Source organism: Lagopus leucura, unplaced genomic scaffold (assembly GCF_019238085.1).
Source record: "Lagopus leucura isolate 7727_CA_CO unplaced genomic scaffold, USGS_WTPT01 Super-Scaffold_100043, whole genome shotgun sequence".
Lineage (NCBI taxonomy): Eukaryota > Metazoa > Chordata > Aves > Galliformes > Phasianidae > Lagopus > Lagopus leucura.
In genome coordinates, this window is record NW_024962290.1 from 3547180 (window position 1) to 3563076 (window position 15897).

The window sequence follows — 15897 nt, forward strand, 5'->3', positions numbered from 1 at the left end:
GGGGTGCGTGGTCACCCTCCTATACTGAGAAACAGAGGGGCTGCTCCCCCCTCCCCCCTCCTCCTCCCCCCGTGCTGCAGAGCCCCCCCGAGGATGCAGAGATCCGGGGGGCAAACAGCGCGGTCCCCCCTTCCCGCAGTGACGCAGGGAGCTCCGCTGCCGGGCAGAGGGGGGGAAGGGGGGGCGCAGCGCGGGGGGGTGGGGGGGGGGGAGCCGGACCCCCCCCCCCCTCCGCTCGGTGCCAGCCCGGCATCACGTGCCGCTCACGGTCCCCGAGCATGCCCAGCTCCCGCTCCGGCTCCCGCTCCGGCTCGGTCTCGGGCTGCGGCTCCGGCTCGGGCTGGGGCTGCCCCGGGAGGATGCTGAGCCTCTGAGTAACGGGGGGGGCCCGACCGCTGCCCGCCCTGCACGGTGAGTGCCCCTCAGGGCTGCCAACCCCCCCCCCTCCTTCCTTCTCCCTCCTCCTCCTCCTCCTCTTCCTCCTCGGGTTTGCGGTAGGGGGTCGTGAAGCGGCGGAGCATCCCCAGATCGGGACGTGCGCTATGGGGCCGGCGGGGGGAGTCCTTCCTTGGGGTATCTGTGCTCCAGAGGGGGGGCCCAGCACTCCTGGGCTGCACTGAATGTGCCCCGTGGTGCTGCAGAGGTGGCACCTTCTGACGGTCCCTGGGGAAACCCTTTCTGCAGTGACGTCGGTGAGACGTGGGGACCACCCCTAGCTGTCCCCACGGTGTGTTTGTGTGCTGAGTCCTCCCTTGTGTCCCCAACCCCACTGCTGTAGGATCTGTGCTTTGGGGCGGGTGGGGGGGGCTGGTCTCTGCATCTCTAAGGCCCCATGCTGATGGCTGGGGGGGCTCAGATTGTCGGGTTCCCCCCAGATATGCATGCATTGGGCTTGGTTTCATGGCTTTGTCAGGATGGGCTGCAAGCAATGCAGCCCGGGATGTTGTCTGGCACTTCCCTGGGCTCCATCTCACTGCCCACTTGTTAGCAGCACTGAGCCCCCCCATGGCGGTGTGTCAGCAGTGAGGTGCTGTGCTTTCTCACCCCCCCCTGCCGGAGCACTGAGGTGTCTGGCAGAGCTGGAGATGGTCCCTGAGCAGTCAATGGCAGCTTTGTGACGCTGCTGCTAAATCTGAAGGCACACGCTCTGCTCCGTCATATGATGGTGCATGCTAAATTAAACACGGGTCTGTGAATCCCATGTGGAAGGGCTGGGACTGATCACCCCATGGCAATGGGGAGGGGGCACGTGGCCATCCCTGGGTGTACAGGGGAGTGGGCAGCTCTGCTGGAGGCCGTGCACTGAGGAGACCCGGGTGGCATTTGCTGGGGATGATGTTCCTCCAGGCAGACGAGGCTGTTGGTAGGCAGTGCATGCTGCTCTGCAGCTGAGAATTAGCAGCATCCGTTGGTTTTCTCCCACTTCTACATGCTGAAGGTTTGCAGCCCGCTGTGCATCGCATTGCATCCTGCTGTGCATCCCATTGCACATCCCATTGCATCCCACCGTGCATCGCAGGGCAGAACCTGGGCATTCTGCTCTCCAGGAGGAATTGCTCCTGGCCTGCTCCGATCCGCGCTTCTTGACCCCTTTACTCTGCTGGGGAAGAACTGGTGAAAGGTTCTGGTGGAGCAGACAAGCAGCTCTCTTCATGGCTTTGAGCAGCCAAACCAGTGCCAGCCTCACTGGGAGCCGTGTTTTCCTGCTGAGTTCCCATAGAAACCGGCAGGAGCAGCAGCAGGGCTCGCAGGACTGAGGAGAGGAGGGACAGGCATGGATGGAAGGGCGAGCTGCACGCCTGGCACTGCAGGAGGAAGCTGCTGTGCCTGCTGCACCTCCCCGGCTGCTCCCTGCTTGCAGGAAGATGCATCAGCATCACCCGATCTGCAATGCTTTTATGTGCATGCGTGCATGTGTGCATGTGCCTGTGCACGCGTGTGTCCATGTGTGGATGTGCATTTGCACCCGTGCACGCTGCTGCCTGCTGGCCGGCCCTGTGCTCTGCTGCTCTGCAGCCAGGCCTGGCATTGCCTGAATGCTGCAAACATCACCCAGATGGGCAGCCAGGGCTTAATCCCCCGCCAGGCTGTCCAGCTCAGCTTAACCCCTTGCAGCCAGGCTGGGGCTCGGGGTTCTTTTCTTCTCCATCTGTATTCCCAGGAATCAGCTGGGCTGGGATTTCTCCTGCCTGTCGTTGCTAGCTGGAGGGGAAAGCACTGCTTCTCTGCCTGCCCTCCTCCCTTTCTCTTCTCTCTCTTCTCTCTCAGGCATTTGTAGTAGCATCCCCCCTTCTGTTTTCCATAGCTTGAAACACGATAATCCACAGCAGGCAGAAAGAGTGCAGCAAGGAATGCGCCGTCTCCTCTTTAGCCTCGTTTTCCCCCAGGATCTGCCAGCTCCGTGGCTGCAGGGGGGCACCCAGCTGTGCAGTGCTGCCCCATCCCAGTGGTACTTAGGGGTGTTCTGTGCTCCCCCAGCCCCAGATCTTTGTGATGGGGGCAGCGGGATGAATTGTGCTGCTGTCGCATTGGTTGTGCTGGGGCTCAGGTTGTGCAGAAAAGCTGTTGTTGGTTTGGGGTTTTTTTGTGTGTGTGTTGTTTGCTTTTTCTTCCTGGATTTTTGGTGCAGTTTTGCTTTTGGTTCAGTTTTCACTCCGTGCAAAGCAGTGAAAGCAGCAGCTGGGTGAGGTGGCAGGGAATCAGGTTGGGTGATGGCAGCGGCCGGTGGTGGCCTTAATCTGTGAATTTACCAAAGCTCTTTAATAAAGATTCAAAGTCACCAACTTCTCAATTAAGGGATGAGACAGCGCTTGATCCACGTTTCTGGGTCAGCTGGAGAAAGGCCGTGTCAGCCCCGGCTGATGGCTTCCCTTTGATGTTTCTGAAGGAGACATCCTTTGCATAAGGACCGTGCTGTGATGCAGCAGCAGGGCTGAGCTGCTCCCTCACCCCCCGGAGCCCCGAGGAAAGCCTCTCCCATCCCCTGTGTGCGCTGCGGGGACACGGCCGGGCCAGTGCCACCACCCCGGGGGTGACACCGCTCTGCTCTGGGGCTGGGTGGGCTGCGTCCTACCGGAGCGCCCAGCGACTCCAAGGGTGCTCATAACCCTCTGTTTACTCAAACAGCAGCCGCTTGCATGGGTGTTAATTGCAGAAGCTGGCAAAGCACTAATTAGGGGATAATGAGACGGCTTTTGTGCGCGCCTGGCGTCCCGTCGACAGACAAACGCCCTGCTCTAAACATGCTGCTCCGTGTCCGTGCTGCCTGCTTGGGTGATCCTTAAGGGTCGGGATATTCTATGAGTCTATGGCGATTCCCCACTCCGCGTTACGATCCCCACTCAGGGTCCTGCCGGCTCGCCTCCCCCCCACCACGCACAGCACTTTGGGTGCTGCTCCCCATCTGCCCCCATTGCTCCATCCCAGCATAGCAGTGCAGCTCAGGGTTTCCTTCCACACCTCCCATATCACCGGCTCCCAGTGAAGCCGTGCGATGCCCTTCTGGTAAACGTTCCCCTCGTTGCAGCTGAGCAGCTCGGGTGCAGCTGTGCTGCCCTGAGCCCCAGTGCTGGTAATTAAACGGCAGCCAGAGCCTTCGCAGCGCAGCCCTTTGTTCTCAGCAGGGCTCAGGCTGTCCCCATCCCCCAGTGGTAAGGGGCACGGGACCGGAGCTGGGAGCATTGGCAGAGCAGAGTAGAGCAGAGCAGAGCATCCCCTGCAGCCCACATCCTCGTGCCGTGCACAGCTCCGTCACCCATCTCCCGCCGAGCAGCAGAGGCTGCTGTTCCTCTCCTGCTGCCTGCAGTTGCTGGGGACTCACAGCAGCGCTCTTCTCCTCGCCTCCCTTACGTAAGCAACAGCGGCTGCTCCGACAGCTCAGCACCACCGGGGCCTGGAGCCTCGCAGCTCAGGTAAGAGTCGCCCCTGCAACATGTCTGGAATAGGTAGAGGTGCTGCTGCCGTGCTCAGCCTTGGGGTCTCACATTAGGGGTGAGCTGGGAGGAATGCGCCGTGTTTGGATCCGTCTCTATCCAGGCTGACAGCTGGAGGAACAGCCAGGACCAGTCTGGCAGCACCAGGAGCACTGAGCTCCCCATCCAGCTTGGCCGGTTCTTACCCTGCCCTGCTCTCCCCATTCCCGGGGCACCGTTTGGGAGATGCAGTGGGCGCCGTGCTCAGCACCTTCCTGGGTTCTGTGCCCCCAGGGGACGGCACTCGGCGCCAGGTGAGGATGGGGCGTGTGCACCCATGGCACTGTGCCCCACACACAGCCGTGCTGGGGCTCAGCATCCCAAGGGCCAAGCATCCACATAGTGCTGTGTTGCACCCGTGCTCCAGGCTGGGCATCTGAAAGCCTTTGGGGGACTCTTTGTGGTGGGTGCTGTGCTCTCGTGCAGTGCTGTGATCCGGCAGGTGAGGGCTAATTGTGGCTTCAAATGAGCTGCTGCAAAGGGCTCACCTGGCACAGGTGGTGTGGGTGAGGGTGAGCCTGGCTGCTGCTCTGCACGGCTGCTCACACCGCTGTGTTCCAGAGGCTTATCCTGACCTCTCCATTTGGGATCACGGGAGGTGGAACCCTTGGGTTGCGCAGGGATTCCCTTCCTTTAAATCCACGGGTGATTTGGAGGTTTGGGTTTGAGCATCCCTTGGGTGCAGGATGGGGTCGGGCAGCGAGACAACACCCATCCCCATAGAGGACCCTTGGAAGCGTTAATTCTGCAGGGTTGGGGGGCCAAGTTCTGTAGGGTTCAAAGGGAGGGGATGTGGCTGCCTGTGTGGTGACCCAACCCCCCCTGACCCTCGGCAGGGCTCAGCTCTGCCCCTGCTGCTCTTCGGGGCATGGTGGATCCCCAGAGCCATCTGCTCAATGTGCCGAAACTGATTTTCAAGCCTTTATTCTTCCAGAGAATTTGAAAACGAGTTGGAACCCTCAGGGTCAGGGAAGCAAATCGGGAGATGGAAATCTGTCAGTTTCGCGTGTGGCTGATTGCTTTTAATTGCAGAGTGCTGGGCAGTTGGGCAGGCAGTGCTGGAGCAGAGCTCCGAACCGCAGCGCTCCTTTGCGACGCATCCTCCATGTGAGCGTGGGATTTCTTTTCCTCCTTTTCTTTTCTTTTTTTCTTAAGTGCATATTTTGTGAATGTGCAAACGCAGTGACCTTTGGCAGGGGCCGCCTGCAGCTCCGTTGCTGCCTGCCGGCTGCTCTCCTGCCTGTCAGGGAGATGAGGGATTCGAGAGCTACGTGCGAACTCCACAGCCCCTGGGCTCCAACTCTCAGCTGCAATCGTGGTGATGAGTTCCCGGAGGGGAGCGTGGAGCTCCTCATCTCTGCCTGTGTGCTACGAGATGTAGGGCCCTTCAGCAGCCGTCAGCGCTGCCGCTTCGTGCCCTGTCCCTCATCTCCTCCCTGCCAGCTGTGAGCTGCTTTTGGAGTGACCTTGTCCTTGCTGCCATCATCGCAGGAGGAGTGGGTGCTGGTGCATCCGTTGGGGTGGGCAACCAGGAATGGGGCCAGCGGGTCCAACTCCTGCCTGGCACAACCAGCTCCTCATGTTGCCCCATCTCCCAGTGTCCTCGGGCACGAGATAGGGCCACGAACTCCTATGGGCTGTAGACAGATCTGTGTGAGCCCACTGGAGATAAGGGCTGTGCCGGCGGGGAGCCAGCAGGAATGTGATTTATGTGGTTAAAGTTCACCTGCTCTTAGGGGCCGTCCCCACTGATGGAGGGATTGGGGTGGATGAGGCCGGTGCAGACCTTCCTGTGTCTGTCCCCGGTTTGAAGCCCTGGGATGGGGATTTTGGGGGCTCCTGGGGTTGCTCATGAGGATGCAGCGTCCTGTTGAGGTTGGGGATGTGATGCAAATGAAGCTCCTGTGCAAAAACTGAGATCTCTGAGGATGGTGCGAATGCAGAGAGAGGGGTCAGCTGCTGTGCTGGTGCACAAGTGGGGAAACTGAGGCACATATCCTCGGTGGGGATCCAGGAGTCCTCCATCTGCTGTCTTTTGCCCTGAGGTTTCCTGGGGTGTGTGTGTGTGCGTGTGCACACGCGTGCAGAATCCTGGCATCCAGCAGTCCCATTTCCTGATCGGGGTTTGGGTGTTACCGTAGGATAATTATTCTGTAATTACTCTCTAATGAGGTAGCAATCCTGCGGTGGGGCTGCAATTAGGGCTTCCCCCCATCGGGTTGTGCCCTGAGCCCCGGCCTCATGCACAGGGTCCCTGCAGGTGGGTGCCCCTCACCCCTGGGCTGGGACAGGGAAATCTGGCCTGGGATGTGCTGCAGGAGGACTTTCCTCTACGCCCATCCCCCTCTCCCAACCAGCAGCACTGGGAACACTGGAGGGGGCTGGGGTCTGTCTGTGTGTTCCCACAGTGCTGGCGCACGGCCCTGGCACCGACCTGCACTGCTTTTCACTCCCTCCTGGCACCGGTTCCCCTGCCTCCAAGGCCCTGTGGGGATTTCCTCCAACTCTCCTTCTCTTGCCCTGCTGGCACAGCTGCTTCACTCCTGCTTGAGGCATCCCATCCCCCATCCATCCCCAAACCCCCTCGGTGCCAACAGACATCAGCTCAGGATCCATCCTGCAGGATCACTGTGGCCAAGTGAACAGTGTGCTTGGTCCCTGAGGCTCAGGCTGACCCTGGCTGAGCACTGTGCCTTCTCCCTTCCTCCCATGCTGCAGGGCTGTTCCCTTCAGTCCCTTCCTAAATCTGGGTGCTGCTCAGAGCCAGGGATAGTGGAGCTCCAGCATCCGCTGCTGGTATTTATAGCCTGGCATGATGCTCGGAAGCAGGCATAGAGGGGGGGTTGTTTTGGTGTTATTTATCCCCAAATCCTCCTATTTTCAAGGCCAGGGTGATTCTGCTGGAGATAAAGGCATGCAGTGGGGGTGCCCTATGTCACCCCATGAGAGATGCTCGTACCTGGGGGACCTCAGATGGGATTTTCTCATCAAGGAGGAGAAGCAGCCAAGATGGGGTCAGGTGAAATCCGTGTGCCCTGCGCTCACCCTTTCGGTTTGTTTTCCCAGGCAGCATCTCTCCTTTCAGCTCAGCTGAGCAGCAATGATTAGCAATTCCTGCTTTCATTGCAAACCCAATGCGTGCTGCATGCCTTCCCCACCCTCCCCCACCACTACCATTCCCTGCTGGGGGGACCTGCTCCACATCTTCCGATGCAAACTGTTTGTTTCAGTGTTGCCTTTTATTATTTGGTTCTTTCTCCTCCTCATCCCAGAATCAAATAGATTCTCTAATTTAGAAACAATGAGCAGCAGTCGAAGTGGGAGCGTAATGAATCTTTTAAAGCTCATTAGTGTGAGAGGTTGCCTTGCACTGCGGGGTGGCCAAGGGGTGCCCATGGTGGGGGGTCAGCGGGGGTCCTGTGGGACAGTGCATGCCATGGAGCGTGGGGTTCAGTCCCACATGTTTGGGATCGTGGGTCAGGACCTGAGGCTGAAGGGGCCGAGATCAGCCCCGATGCTGGTGCAGCATTTGGGATGTGGATGCTGAGACCTTGCTTAGATCTCACAGCCTTGGGGGGACAGTGCAGTAGGGCAGCAGCCACCCCGTGCTGCAGAGTGGAGGGAGGGCTGCTGATAGCGAAGAGGCTGCTTGGAACCTTATGTTATCCCTCATGTGCTTGGCTTATCAGCAGACGTGCTGGTGCTGGAGATAAAGGGGACCTTGGGTTCAGGCTGGGGCTGGCGGGGGGACTGATGCTCCTTGTGCTGGCATTGGGTGGGCTGTGGAGATGCACGGACATTGGGGGGTGCACCCTCTGTGGTTGAGGACTGGGGAGGGGTCCCCCCAAGGCATGGAGCAGCCCCTCCAGCTGTGCTCCCACCCTCAAGGGGGATTAGGGTTATGGGAATGGCGTGAAAGGCTCGACACCAGCTCTTCTTCTCCATAAGGGAAAGAAAAAAAAGAAGGAAAAATGCCTTTCAGACAGCTCAAAGTCCTTTGGGATGCTGACCGTGGGGAGGAAATCCCTGCCCCAGGCTGTCTCATCCCCACTGCACCCAGTGCAATCTCATTTCTCAAAGGCAAAGTTGTTCTTCTGAAGAAGCATCTTAAGATCTCAGGGTCAGTGTGCTGCTGTGTGGGGTTGGACCAGCTGGGATGAACTGGTCGTGGTGCTCTGCGTGCTGCCAGCACTTCCATGGGAGCAATGGGGACGAGGAGACAGGTGGTGGCCCTGCCCTGGGAAGGACAGCAGAGGGTGCAGGGAGCTGTGCACGGAGCAGAGCTTGGCGTGTCTCCTTGCAATCAGGTGGAGCAATGGGAGAGGAGGAGGAGGAGGAGGAGGCAGGTGCTGGGCCTCGTGAACAGGCTGTGATTGTTTGTACCACAGCAGCGCCCACAGCTGCTTGTGCAAGCGGGGCAGGGAGTTGGCTCAGAGCTGTGCTGGGCTCGTCACACCTGGGACAGAGGATCTTCAGGTGAATCTGGCCTCAGGAGCTGGAGGAGCATGGGAGAACTCTTAGCTGTGCTCGTGCTCTCTGCTCTCCCAGCGCAGTGGAGAAGGGTCCTCATGGATGTACCTGCAAAGAATCTCTCTGTGCCAGCAGTCCTGGGGCTCCCATTTCCCAGTGGCAATGCCCCAGTGCTGTGTTCCCTGAGCAGGGGGCACAGCTCCTTCTCTCCCCGCAGGCGGCTGCAGGATGAAGCAAGCAGCCGAGCGTGCAGCCCGGCCCCACCAATGGTATGTGGCCGCCCCGGTTCTGGGCTGCAGGTGAGCCTGGAGAATTGGGAAAAACAGGGCAGGGTTTTGTCTTCTTGAATGTTTCCTCCCACTGCAGGAAATACAGCCACGGTGGCACAAGGAGATCCCACAGTAGCACTGGCACAGAGAAGCCCCACGGTGGCACTGGCACGCTCTGGTTGTTAGGAGATGGCGAGCAGAGGGGCTCTGCTGTGGGGATGGCAATAGGCCTAGGGGTGAAGCTTTTGGCACCACGGTGGTCATGACCCCATCGTGGTTTGTGCATGCCTGTTGCTGCTGGGTGAGGGATGCAAATGTGCTCGTGAGCACAGGCATCTGCTTGGCTGACCCTGCGTGCTGCTGAACCCCTCCATCTGACGGTGTGAGGCTTCCATACTGCTGCTCTTAGCACCCACGTGGTACTCAGCCAGTGCCCACCACAGGGTCACAACACCTTTGCCATGAGATGCAGAGCTGGGAGGGACAAAACCCCACCTCTGCAACGTGCCATACCCCAGCACCAGGCTGTGCTTGGAGTCCATACCAGCGTGCTTAAGTCCAGCACTGCTGACGGGGGTCTCCATGGCACAGCTGTGCCCTATAGAGTGCTGGCGTGGCTGTGAGCAGGCGGGAGTGGCGTGCAAGCTGGGGGTGTGCGTGTGTGCGAGCGCCTGTTTATATAGCAGGCAGCCAACCTGCACTCTCAGATTTCAGACCTTGCTTATCAGCCCCCGGCAGCGCTCGCTTGGACGTGGCGGCTCTCAGCGGCTGCTTCCCCCTTCCCTGCAGCTGGCGGCAGCTCCCAGCAAGCAGGTCAGGCTGAGCCTGGGTCTGGGTGGTTGGTGGAGCTGGGGGTGGACGGAGGGGTACTGGAAGAAAGGGTTTGGGATAGCGGAGGGGCAGCAGGAAGCTGGGCTTTGCTGGATGTTGGCTGCAGAGCTGCTCGTGCAGCGCTGAGGAGTTGGGTTGAAGCTGGCACCGGTGGGCACAGATAAGGTGAGGGTGTGCAGGGGCATGGAAAAGCTGAGGATCTGCAGGGATGTGGGCACGGATAGGGTGAGGATTTGCAGGAATACTTGTCCCCGTTTGCTGGTAAACACAGCATACAGCCGAGGCTTTGTGCCCATGAGCAGAGCACGGTGCCTGTGTGCACCCTGCCAGGGGTTAAACGTCCTACAGGGAGCTCAGTGGCACCTGTGGGAGCGCTGATAGCTGGCAGGGCTGGGAGCAGGGCAGGGGCAGCCCAGAGGGCTGAGCACACAGCTGGGCTTGCAGCAGGATGCGGGCTGGGGTCCTGCTGACTGTGTCCATGCTTTGTGCCATTGGCTGGCTTTGAAACCAGGGAGAGCCTGGGGCTCAACCCTTCTGGCTGGGGGACAGTGCAGCAAGTTGCTTGGGATGCTGCTTCAAGCCACCTCTGCAGCTGGAAGCAGGACATGGCTGCATCCTTCTGGCATCAGACACATCCCCCCTGCAGTTCCCACAAGCTGGCAGGGCTGCCCCCAGCTCCTGCATCCCCTCCCTGGGGTGTGCATGGATGGGGTCACGATGCCCTGCACTGAACCCACGCTGCTTTTCCATGTCTGTGGCAGCAAATCTGTTGACAGGGCAATGGTGGCATCTTATGTGTCAGAGTCTGTAACCAAGCCATCCGCACATCTCTTATCTCCTGCACCGCTGAGATAAGGCAGGAAGCACCCATGCGTGTGGTGCAGCTGCAGTTCTGGATGGATGTTCAGAGCTGGATGTCACATCTGCTGTCCCTGCGTGGTGCCTGCAGCATCCTGCTGAGCAAGGATGGCACGTGGAGAGAGGGAATAGGCCTGTGAGCCCAGTGCATGGCTGACTTCCTTCCACTCAGTGGTCTCCTAAGGAGTTAAGTTTGATCACACCTCCAGGTGCAATCCCTCGATTCCTGAGGACTTCCTAACATCCTGGTCCAGAAATTTCAGCCAAATGTAGCTGAGATCTGCAATCTTCATGCATGGTCCTACAGTTCTGAGTGGACAGCTGTGAGCGAGCAGAGCCATGGCACTGCGTGGATGATTGTGCTCTTCTGTACCTGCCCATGGAGCAGCAGAGAATCCAGCTCTGACACAAACCCATCCGGAGCTGCTGGGCTGCCCCAGAACCTGCTGAAGGCGAGCACCCACCTGGATCTGCCTGTCTCTGCCCTCCAGAAACTCACTGCCAGCCTCTGGCTCTTCCCAGCGCCGCCTTCCTGGAGCAAACCAGTTCTTTATAGAGGGCAATAACCAGCTTTGCTCATCTCAACTGGGACAAAGAGGAAGCCTGATGCAATTCCCCAGCCCCTGCTGCTGGGAGCCTCCTCCAGGGGATGCTGCAGGCAGGTGCAGTGGCAAAGGGATGCAACCAGGCTCCAGCACCAGCTCGGCAGTTCCCGCCCCACCTGCGTCTCTCCCCAGGCACAGCTGCAGGCACTGAGGTCCCATCAGGCTGTCACCCACTGCCCAGGGCTGAGAGCAGCACTGCAACCTCTGTGGGATGAGCACAGAGTCAGGGCTGGGCTGCAGACAGAGCCTGAAGTGCTGCATCTCCCCTCCTTGCTTGGAGCTGGATTTATTTACTGGATACTGGGAGAAAAAGGGGAACTGGCAACGGGCTCGCTTGCAAATGGGATTTCTGGGAAGTGGAAAGCTGGCTTGCTTTCAGCCCAAACTGTCCTGATTTCCAATTGGAAACATCCCACGGTGACTAAACTTCATTCAGGGGAAGATCTCGTTGTGTGGAGCTGACGCTGCTCTGCACAGCGCGGCCGCGTGGAGGTGGTGACAGCAAAGGGCCGTTTGGTGGCAGAGAGGCACTGCTCTGGGTTTACACTGACCTGAGAAGCTCTGCTCCGTGGGGCTGCAAAGCCTTGCAGCTCTCTTTGCTTTTCCCACAGCAAATTTCTCGCTTTTCTCCCGGCGAATTCCTTGCTTTTTCCCTCTGCAGCTGTCCCTGGGACCTCACTGGGAGCGCTGCTGAGGACATGGCCTCAGTGATTCACCACAAAGCCGTGCCCCAGCTCAGCCCTGCGACACGGGGCGTGATGGGCTGGAGGCAGCCATAAACCCAGGGCACGGCTGTCCCGTCACTGCTGAGCCTGTTCCAGTAGCAACTGGGCTCAATCCCGGGTGTTTTAATGGCTTGTGGAGGAGGCTGATGGCTGGGTGTGCAGTGAGCCCAGCCCTGCAGGCTGCACCGTGGCGGTGCCACCTCTGGTTGAGTTGCTGCAGTGCTGATAGGAACCGGTCAGAGCTGTGCCAGGAGCTGCCTTGAGGGTGGTTAGGGGACAGCGAGGCAACAGCTTTTGTCCCAGGTCCTTGTCCCATCCTGAGGGTCTGACAGAGCTGGGGAGCAGAGCCCCGCCATGCATTGGTTTGTGGGCCTCTGGGATTTGCTCTGAGTGCTCTGAAACACTGATCTGTGTCTGCCTCAAGCCGTGCTCTGGATGCACAGCCCCAGCGGTGCTGGTGTCCCCCACCTGCCTGTGGTGGCACTGCTGCTGTGCCCTTCTGAGCAGAGCCACTCCTGCGGTGAGCTCAACCAGCCAGGCCCATCCCTCTGCCTGGGCTCCGTGTGTTTGGTTTGGTCTGAAATCTGTTTGCTTACAAACAAAGCTCAGGCTGTGGGGAACCTTTGGTTCCTGCTCTGTTTGTACGCAGAGGCTGCGGCATGGATGCGTGCACAGGCAGGGCTGTGCTGGGGGCTGCTGGTGACAGGGCCAGGGCGTGCGGCACGTTGCTGTCACATTGGAGGTGGCACTCCTGGATACTGGGGAGCCCTTTTGGCTGCTCCTCCATTGCACACCCGTGCTATATTCACATGCTTCTCCCAGAGCTGCATGCAGGGCTGTGGGTCCTTGCAGGGACTGAGAGCCTCATTCACCCCACGTAGATCAGGGCTGCTGCCTGCACCGTCCTTGAGAGCTGCCTGGCACCACGCACTTGCACAACCAAAATGCGTGTGCTCTTGCATCACAGCATGGTTGCAAGCTGTTCTGAGCCTACGAAGGCTCAGGATCAGATCTGGAAACAGTGAGTTTTCCCACTGCCACCGTCACACCCATGCAGAGGTACAGAAAGCACAACGCTGCACTGGAAAGGCCCTTGGGATGGCAGTGGCTTTGCTAGAGTGAGACTGTACCAGCTTCGCTGCAGCACGGGGACTGTGAACTGCAGCACATGAGCCTCTTTGCAGAGATCCAAGCTAGCTGCTTGTTCCCCCCCTTCCTCTCCACTGTAACAGGTGTGGGGCTGCACACCATGCGCCGGCACAGCCGGCAATGCCAGGAATGTGCCGAATGCGTCGGGGCTTGACTGCAGGAGGTCTGGGCACAGAGCAGCCGATGAGTCACTTGGAGGCCTGGCAGCAGCCCATGAACCCATGGACAAGTGAACCCAAAGTCTCCCCCAAACCCAAATCCACGCGAGAAGCAGCCGCCGTCCAACCCGCAGCTGGCTGGATGCTCTGAGCCCGTGCTGTGCTGTGGTGGTGGCAGTGGGACTGAGGGTTTGGCATTGGGGGTGGAAGCAGAACGATGTTTTGCCCCCCAGCATCCCGAGTTGCTGCCCCGGGAATGGGAAATCCAAAGGCTGCACCCATATGCAAAGGGGCCGAGCCCTGCTGCAGGCAGATCTTATCGGCTGCCGCATCTGTGCTTATTTACAGCTCACTCCTGTCTGTGTGGGTTTTTTTGGCCGTTCGATGGTCTTCTATCTTGATTAAAACCATCCCCACAGCAGCCCTCTGCTTTCCAGCCTTCACGGGGTGGTGCCGTGCAGATGTTTGTCCAAAGCTATTTATGAGCACTCGCAGCCTGGACGCCCCCGGGGTTGCAGGCAGGGCTGAGCTGCTGGAGAAGACAAAATCCACTGCGTGTCGGTGTCTGAAATCCCAATCTGCATCGGGCTGTGAGTACCTCTACCCCATGGCTGCAGCAATGGGACTGCGCTGAAGGAGGGGAGCATGGGCTGAGCATGGATGTTTGCTCCATTGCTGCAGGAAAAGGGGAAGCACGGGGCTGGGGATGGAGATGCTTTCCTTACCCCGTGGGTGTGCTTTGGTGGCTGAGCTTTTTCTCATCCCCTCAGTGGCTGCAGGCACTGATGTGCTCTGGCATGGGATGGTGGGGGCCGGCGGCAACTGCAGCCCAAGGTTAATCATCAGCTGCCCCACGGGATGGCTAACAGCAGTGGGAAGGGAAGGAGATGTGTCCAGCACTGGGGGGGGGTCTGTGCCTGGGGAGCGGGGAGATGTCCCTGCCAAGGGATTAACCCTGTACTGACAGCACGCCTGGCTGCAGGTGGTGACTTTTGTTAGAGGGAACGTTTGCCCTTCCCCAACACACAGGGACGGTGCCAGCTGCGTGCTGCACCCCACAGCATCCCCCTCTCTGCTATTCTCCGCTGCTCATTGGGCTGCAGAATCCAGCCTCACTGCACAGAGGCAGGATGAGGCCCTCAGGGTCGGAGACGTGGAGCAGCGTGGGATGCTCATAATGAGGACTTTGCAACCGCCACCAGGTGCAGCTGCTCAGTGCTGTAGGGACAGGCACGAATCCCCCAGGGTGCAGAGCCCCTCGGGAGCCCCTTTGCATTGGGAGAGGGTGGATGGGTGAGCCGCACCGCGGTGACGTGCGAGGGGCTTTGGGACACCGTAACCAACGCCGATGGAAGAATCCTACCGCTGCGGCGCGGTGCCGAGGGGGTTAAAGCAGCCGGGCTGCGGTGGCTGTTAATGATTGATACTGACCGCGGTCCCGAAGGGCTCTGCAGGAAATCATCCAGCGGCAGCTCACAGCCGCCGGCTTTGGCAAACGGTGCGGACGGAAGGGACGCGCGGTGGCGGCGGTGAGTGCGTGCGGTGCGGTGCGGTGCGGTGACACACGTGGGCCATTGTCTGCGGGCTGGGGGGCGCGGGGCGACGCGGATGCAGCCGCCGAAGTGTCAGTGCGGTGCCCGTCGCCGAAAGGATGCTGTCGCGATTATCGTGTGCGGTGGTTTAAGCAGGTGCTGAGGATTTAACCCGAAAGGATTTCCCCACGCTGCTGCTGTAATCCCCCACCCCTGACCTGAGTTGCCCGAGGAGAGCTCGGCTCTGGTTTGCTTTCTGCCTCGATTGCTTCAGACAGGTATTTCTGCTGCTGGAGGTGGTTTGGTAAAGAGCTTAGGGAGAGCTTTATATCCCTCAGGCCTGGGGTTGGTGTGCGGTTCTGTGGCCATATCTGTGCAGCACCTGGTTTGGAGGTTTTGCCCACAGCACCGCGCTGGACCCTGCGCCCACGTCCCCACTGTGACCCCATGGCCAGGGGGATGGTCTGCAGATCCGGAATGGTTCCAGGTTGGTGGGGGCTGTGGTTTTGTGGGGGGAGGCTGATGGTTGTGTCCTGAGCTGGGTTATGCTCTCCACGTCTCCTGTCTGCTCACCCACGCTGTGCCATGTGCATCTCAGCGTCTGCACAGCTCTCTGTGGGCACAGTGGGTGCTGGGATGTGGGTGTATTTGTCCCCAGGAAGGGACAGCGGGGCGATGTGGCTGAAGTGGGCACAGAGCTGTGCCCCCATCCTCGGTCACTGCTGTCACACCGCTGCGACATTCCTCAAATGTCAGACCATGGATACGGGCTGCCCCAGGCTCTGCATCTCTCTCAGCAGCGCATTCCAGCCGGGCTGTCCCTTTGAGGGATGCCTTTGCCTCTCCCCCTTCCAGAGCCGGAGCTGTGATGGAGCTGGAGTTACCAGGGAGATCAAACATAAACTCTCTGCTTCCCCCGGACTCTTCTCCTTGGCTGGAGCAGGAGGGGAGTGCCGGCCCCCCCCCCTCGCCGCAGGCAATGCTGACTGCCAGCAGCCGCTTTGTTCTCTGGAAATCCCCTGAGGTCCTTGGGCTCCGTCCCGCCCTGCAGTGCTGAGCACAGACGGGGCTTCGCCATCCTATCTCCCATCTATCAGGGCTGGGACCCCGGATCCATGATGGTCCCAACCTCGTAGGGTCCCTCAGGTGTCCCGCTCAGTGCCACCACCGCCCAGCTGCGTGGTGGTGACGTTACACGTTGTGCTCAGTGATGCAGAGTCACCCTGTGGGATGTGGGTACGCAGGCAGCCGCCGTGCTCCCTCCCTTCCGGGGACTTTGCCCAGCAGCTGCCAGCCCCAGCGCTGCGTGCAGGATCCAACTCAGGCTTT

The 15897-nt window shown here is 59.7% G+C and overlaps 1 protein-coding gene across 3 annotated transcripts in view; it reads left to right on the top strand.

The window, feature by feature from the left end:
- Positions 1 to 318: 318 nt before the first annotated feature.
- The window catches only part of PLEKHA6 (pleckstrin homology domain containing A6), a 38783-nt gene continuing 23204 nt past the window's right edge, over positions 319 to 15897 (top strand). Inside the window, exon 1 of one of the 3 annotated variants that reach the window (XM_042884149.1) lies at positions 319 to 411. The gene's annotated coding sequence lies outside the window, so the exon portion shown is untranslated. Of the gene's footprint in view, positions 412 to 13521; positions 13627 to 14492; positions 14566 to 15897 lie in introns of those variants that run through there. The other 2 variants (XM_042884147.1, XM_042884150.1) reach the window with 2 other exon arrangements.